At 40.6% G+C, this 7,230-nt stretch overlaps 1 pseudogene; it reads right to left on the reverse strand.

Annotated features, from left to right (window-relative positions):
• Positions 1-6,280: 6,280 nt before the first annotated feature.
• On the reverse strand, positions 6,281-6,691 carry LOC115835404 (annotated as a pseudogene).
• Positions 6,692-7,230: the final 539 nt, after the last annotated feature.

The raw sequence follows: 7,230 nt of genomic DNA on the forward strand, positions 1-7,230 counted from the left end.
ATCATTGCTTGAACCCAGGAGGCAGAGGTTACAGTGAGCCGAGATCATGCCACTGCACTCCAGCTGTGCAACAGAATGAGACTCCATCTCAAACAAAGAAAAAAAAAGAATGGCTGTTGTCAAAAAGACAGAAGATAACAAGTTGGTGAAGATGTAGAGAAAAGGAAACTTTACACGTTTTTGATGGAGATTGAAATTTGTATAGCCATTATGGAAAACAGTATGGCAGTTCCTCAAAAAATTAAAATAGAATAGTCAGTCATATGACTTGCACTTTTTTATTATTACATATTGATCTTCTTTGTCTCTAATAATGTTTTTAACCTGAAAATCTATTTTGTCTGATATGGCTACACCTATACATGGTTTGTCTGATATAGCTATACCTATATATGGTTAATATTTACCTGGAATATCTTTTTCCATTCTTTTACTTTCAACTTTATATTTTAAGTGTGTCTCTTGTAAGCAGAAAATGGCTAATCTTTTATTATATATAAAATAAATATATATAATAAATATATAATAAATAAATATAATAAATACATATAATAAATATATATTATATATAATATATATATATATATATATACACACTTGAGTTTTTGAGATAGGCTCTCACTCTGTCACCCAGGCTGGAGCGCAGTGGCACAATCACAGCTTATTGCAGCCTGTACCTCCAATCCTCCTACCTCAGCTTTCCAAGCATCTGGGACTACATGCATGCAGCACCACATCTGGCTAATTTTTTTTGTTTTTTGTAGAAAGGAGGTCTCGCTATGTTGCCCAGATTGGTCTTAAACTCCTGAGTTCAAGGGATCCTCCCATCTTGGCCTCTCAAAGTGCTGGGATTGCAGGTGTGAGCCATTGTGCCTGGCCTAATCTGCCTTTAAAATTTCATGTGACAGTGTTTACTTTTAACTGGATAATCGATTCCATTCACATATATTGGGATAAATGGTGAATTAAGATTTATTTTATTTTGTAATTTCTATTATTTTTTGCATTTTCATTTTCTTTTGTTTAACTGTTATTATCATTCCTTTCTTCCATTCTTGTGGATTAATTTTATTTTTTGTTTTATTTTTTCCTTTACTGGTTTGAAAGCTTTGCACTCAATTTCTATTCTTTTGATGATTACTCTAGAAATTATAACATACACATATAATTTAGTAAAATCATATGATACTAAATACTCACCTCTTGAACAGATCAAGGACTTTAGTGTACTTTAACTCCGATTAATCCCATTGGTAGTTTAGCTTTATCTTGTCTTTATTTAAATTAGTTGTTATTTTTGTTAAATGGCTAATGTTTGTTTTGCCCTGACCAGTCTTAATTCCTGCATTTTCTTGCTGTGGGCATCTGAAGAGTACTCCTACTTTCTTGCTAATTTAGCACTTAAATAATTTTTAAATATAGCATATGAGATGTATTGCAGCAGAAGGCTTTTATGGATGTATCCAGGATACCAAACTACTTGGAATGGACATCTCCTATTCATCTTTGTAATCCTTTTGTCTCATTCACTGTCTGGTATGTAGTGGGTGCTTAATTAATCATCATAGAATGAAGAGAAAAAGAGTTTTAGCCTGTGGGCTTGAGAAACTAGCTACCACTGATGGAAACAGGGACACTTAGTAGCAAAAATAAACTGGGCTTAAACCAGAAGGTTCTAGATGTATTGAGTTTGAAGTTGACTGTGGGATTTCCAAGTAGCAATGTCCAACTGGAAGTTAAAGATATTATAAAATCTTACATTTGGAACCTAAATAGTCATAACGTCCAAATAAGTACCCACCACAGGAATCCTAATGATAAAGATCATTACAGCCTGTATCTTAACACTAAAAAAATACAGTCTGCACCCATTAATGCTAGAGTTGGACATCGCTAACCTTAGAAAATTCTACCTTAAGTATCAAAATCTATCCTATTTAGATTTAAACTCTTTTTTATCTGACTTCTAAATTAGTGCAGATTATGTCAACTCTCTTTTCCTGGTGATAATTCTCCAATGTGAGTTCTCACTGACCTACCCCACTAAGGGCTCTCTTTATACCCTCCCATCTTTTCTAGAACCTTCCATTTATACAAACTAATATTCACCAGCTGGTGATGTTAACATCGAAAGCAGGAGCAATTTCACTAATGGTGGCTTATATACATAAGTGGCTTGGCTTATGTATGTACCCTATATATGTGGGCTGACAGAGTCACTCATTTAATGCGGATCCTTTTACTAAAGCCTAGCAATTCAGGATTGAGGAAGCCTTACCCTGTAGCTTGAAAGAGGTAGTTGAACCTGAGAGAATATTGACATAGCTAGAACCTATCTTGAAAAAGTCTTAGGGAAATTCCTGAACAGCATATCATTGACATGTGCAAATCCCTCTATAATTTACTAAAAGTTTTCGTGTGCATTACTTTACGAGGGAAGTATAATCATGATCCATGGTGCAGATGAAGAAAATGTCTTAGAGTGTAGATGACCCAAGGTCCCAAAGCATGAGGGAAAAGCCTAGAACTTGAATCCGAATCTTCTAGTTGTCCACTGCATCATTACTCACCCATTTTAGGTTGTTAGAGTAGATAGAGTCATTCCAACAAGATGACTTTAGATCTTTGGGCCTCATTTCAAGGACAATGGTGACACCACTCTCCTCCTACCTGTCCATACCTTGACCCCCTTAATGAAAGCCTTTTCTTTCTACCATCTGTGGTAAGCAGATAATGCCTCCAAAGATGTCCATGCCCTAAACCTGTGAATATCTTACCTAACATGGCAAAAGAGAATTAGGTTACAGATGCAATCAGAGTTGCTAATCAGATGATTTTGAGATGAGGAGATTATTCTGGATTATCCAGATGGGCCCACTCTAATCATATGAGTCCTTAAAAGTGGAAGAAAAAGCTGAAGAGAAACCTGCAAAATGACAGCATGAAAAAGACTCAACCCACCCATGCTGGATTCAAACATGGAAGAAGGAAGCCACGAATCAAGGAATACAGGTGGCTTCCAGAAGCTGGAAAAAGCAAGGAAATGAATTCTCCCCCTAGAGCCTCCAGAATGGAACACAGCCCTGACGACACTTAGATTTTAGCCCAGTGTGGTCAAAAGCCCAGTGTCAGACTTCTGACCTACAGGACTGTAAGACAATCAATTTGTATCATTGTAAGCCACTGTTGTAATTACAAAATAATATGCCACCTCTTAACGTTAGTCTTCCTAAAGATTATTTGACCTTCAAATTTTATAGTTACTTAGGAATACTTTTAAGATTTAAAAAATAACTATAAGCTGATGCGTCCAAAATCAACATCTTTAGCCCTGACGTTCTCCCCAAGCTTCAAATGTCTACATCCAACTGCTTATGGGGTATTTCCACTTCCATGCCCCATGTTTCCACAAACTCAGTGCATCTTGATGGAACTCACCTTCATTCCTTCCAATCCTGCTGCTCCTTGTATAATATATCCCCTTATCTGAATTAGGGGCTATCTACACCAGAAACTCTGGAGTCCTCTTTCATGGACCCCTCAATTCTCCCTCTCTCCCACCAGTCAGTTGATCACTACATGCTCTTTATTTTACCTCTGAAGTTATCTTTTCCTCTGCTGTCCATCCCAGAGACTTACCACCATCCTAGTTCTCACTCTCAGTATCTTTATTGTAACCTTCCTTTCTCTGATCTCTTCGCCCTTCAACTGGTCCTCCTGAAATCCAACCTCCACAGAGTTGAAAGTGATACATCTAAAGTTTAAATCTGACCAAATCGGTCTCCTATTGAAAAAGCTTCAGGCTGGGCGCAGTGGCTCATGCCTATAATCCCAGCACTTCGGGAGGCTGAGATAGGAGGATCCCTTGAGCCCAGGAGCTGAAGACCAGCCTAAGCAACATAAGAAGACTCTATCACTAAAATAGATAAATAAATAAATAAATAAGGCAAGCTGGGCGTGGTGGTGGTAGGTCCTAGATACTCGGGAGGCTGAGGTGGGAGGATTGCTTCAGCCCAGGAGGACGAGGCTGCAGTGTGCCATGATCACAGCAATGTACTCCAGCCTGGGTGACAGAGTGCTCAAAAGAATAAAAAATAAAGAAATAAAATTAAAATTAAAATGTCCAAAGGCCACACTTCTTCACATGGCCTTTATGCAAGATGTCTCCTGGCCTGGCCTCCCACTCTCACTCCCGGGGCCATCTCTTGCTATTCTCTGCTGTCCTTTCTCCCTGCCCTTAGCATCTCTGCGATGTGAAGCGGCTATATAGCATGTTAGAGCTGTGAAAGTAATTTTGCAAATGGTACTTCATTTCTCAAAATAACTAACAAGAGAGGTAGAAAAAAAAACCTTGTATTCTCATTTTACAAATTAAAAGGCTGAAGTTCAAAAAAGCTAGGTGATTGCTGAGGGCATACAGCCAGGAGGAAGTAGAAGAAGACAAGAATCCCCTCCCTCCCCCATACCTTTGGGCACATTGGCCAGTGCTTGTTCTAACTGTTTTAAATGACAGCATAAGAAAGCGGATTCTACCAATTAGAATATGAAGGCAGAGGCTGGCGCGGTGGCTCATGCCTGTAATCCCAGCACTTTGGGAGGCCAAGGCAGGTGGATCACTTGAGGCCAGGAGTTGGAGACCAGCCTGGCCAACATGGTGAAATCCCGTCTGCACTAAAAACACAAAATTAGTCAGGTGCAGTGGCGTGTGCCTGTAATCTCAATTACTCAGGAGGCTGAGGCAGGAGAATCGCTTGAACCCAGAAGGCCATGGTTGCAATGAGCCAAGATCACGCCTCTGCACTCCAGCCTGGGGGACAGAGTGAGACTCTGTCTCAAAAAAAAAGAATATGAAGACAGAGAATGAGGGGAGCGTGAGTGAAAAGAAAACAGAATAGCACGTTGAAGGTTTGTTTGGTTTTTGTGTTTTTGAAACACTGTAATTATTCCTTACTGTCCAGTTCTAAATGTTTGTTCAAGCATCTGGACGTCTTAAAAGAGAGATGCTACAGCCTGCCGAACTTCTAGTCCCTTAAAGATGAAAACTTCTGCTTCCTGAAACTCTCAATTACCAAAAATAATTGTGTGCTGCTGAATAAATCCTCACTGATGCAGTCAGCACATGGGCACGGCAGTGTATTAGATCTCATAGAATAAGAACGATTACACCAAACGTGCTACTACCAAGCCCTGTCTCAATAGCTTCTACTAGAAAATATACATCCTTATTTTCTACTCCTTATTTCAAGATAAAAAGTAGAGCACATTAATAAATGGTCTTACACAAAGTAATACTTATTACATGATCCAGCCAAATGTCCCTGTCAGCGTCCCCCAGACGACCTTTGTCTACCCCAGGAATTCCGGGCAATTTTGTGTACTTCTAGCTGTCACAGAGTCCTCTTCAAGACTTTAACTCTTCCTCTCTCCTGACACACCAAGAGTCTTTAATTCCCATCCTAAAAGCAATGAATTTGGCATCAGATTGACAATTGTGCAATTCCAGAAACCCTGTCCATCCCTTCATCAGTGCAGCCATGCAGCTTTCCTGGGGCACCTCACTTCTCATCTATCAGAAAGAAGTCACTGACCCCAACACCCCCAGGGCCTCCTACAGCCTCTGCCTCTGTGCCATAGCAGTGACTTAATCTTCTTCTTCCCACCCTCTAAGCCAGAGTCATACCCAAAGGCCACACGTTCCTGTCCCACCCCTGAGGCCCAGGCAGTCTCCTCTCTCTTCCAGTTTCATGGCTCTCCTGTTTTAACCACTGCTGGAATCTCATCTTCCAGGTTCAAATCTCAGAGGCAGTCAGGTAGCCCTAATGGGGCTGCTGAGGAAAGTTTAAGTGTGCACCCTTATGTGTCTACCGTCATACCCTGCAGCTCCTCCCCAGCAACGACTCCATCCATCCCCATTGCTCATGGAGGTTCCTAGGTCTGGAAAGACTGAGCCAGTAAGTAGAGATGTCATCAGTGCAGCCTCTCCATGAGTAGGTGACAGGTGTACTCTCCTCTCTTCCCTATCCTCTTTTTATCCTCAGAGGACTGGATTCAGCCTTGGGTCCCTGTCCCCTGGGTTCCTTCACCTTAGTCACAATGAATGCTCTTGAATAGAGTAGGAAATAAATGGTGATCACCATCTCATATTTTCCTGCCAGGCAGAAAAACTTCATGACCATTTTGCAGGACTCAAACACCCTTTCCCATGGGGTTAGAAATTTCTAAGTGTGCCCTTTTCATGGGCTTAGAAAATTCTTTTTTTTTTTCAGTCTTTCGTATGATTTTATTTTCTTCATTCAACCATAATAATATGATATCCAAAGTTTGTCTTAACTGGTGGGTCTGTAAACACAGGCTTATCTATCCCACTTACAGGCAAGGCAAATGCTGCTTCTTGAAATGGTCCCTCTATGGACCCTCTGGTCATCTAACCCAAGTCTCCCCTTTGCCTGGCTTTATCTTCACTATATTGTGCGGCCACTTCATTGAATCTCATTCCAGACTTTAACTTTTCCATGGCTTCCATGATTTTGCCATCTTTTTCACATAGAATGTGTCTGACTTTTACTGCATTGCCACCACCTTTAGGACCTTGAGCCTTCTTGTCAGTGCTGTCACTCCCAGTGGCTGCTCCCCCTTTTCCCCCTTTTCCAGAACCACTTTTTCCTTGGAGCGGCATCTTGCAAACTTGTTGTTGAACCATCAAGGCTTAGAAATTTCTAACCCCATGGAAAGGGTGTTCTAATTCTGTGAAAATGTCACTGGAATCTGAAACATAAAATTGTCATATTTTCCAGGCTCAGTAAAGATCTCATCACAATAAAGTCTTCCACAATCTACCTCTGAATCCCCCTAACACATCTCTCCTCTCCTCTTTCACTTACTAGAACCAAGAGTAGCTTCAACCAGAACAGTATTAATTGTGGGAGCCTCCTGCTGAGACAGAGGCACAATTGGAAGAAAGAGAAAGTAAAAAAAGGAATTGCTGGTTGCAGAGAAGTTGCTCCTGAAGGGGTTCTGTGGACTGCTTGACTGCCCCTATATATCACTCATTAGCATCTCATCCACAGCTTCCATCCTTAACCCTGCCCTCTTCTTTCTGAGAACCTCATCTCCAGTTCCCTTTAGAATATTAACTCCTTCCAGGTGACTGCAAAATTACGTTATTTCTGCATTCATCTTCATCTTCACCCCAGTTTCATTCCTCCTGTTCACGACTGTTCCCCATACCTG

This window comes from Nomascus leucogenys, chromosome 6 (assembly GCF_006542625.1).
Source record: "Nomascus leucogenys isolate Asia chromosome 6, Asia_NLE_v1, whole genome shotgun sequence".
Taxonomy (NCBI): Eukaryota; Metazoa; Chordata; class Mammalia; order Primates; family Hylobatidae; genus Nomascus; species Nomascus leucogenys.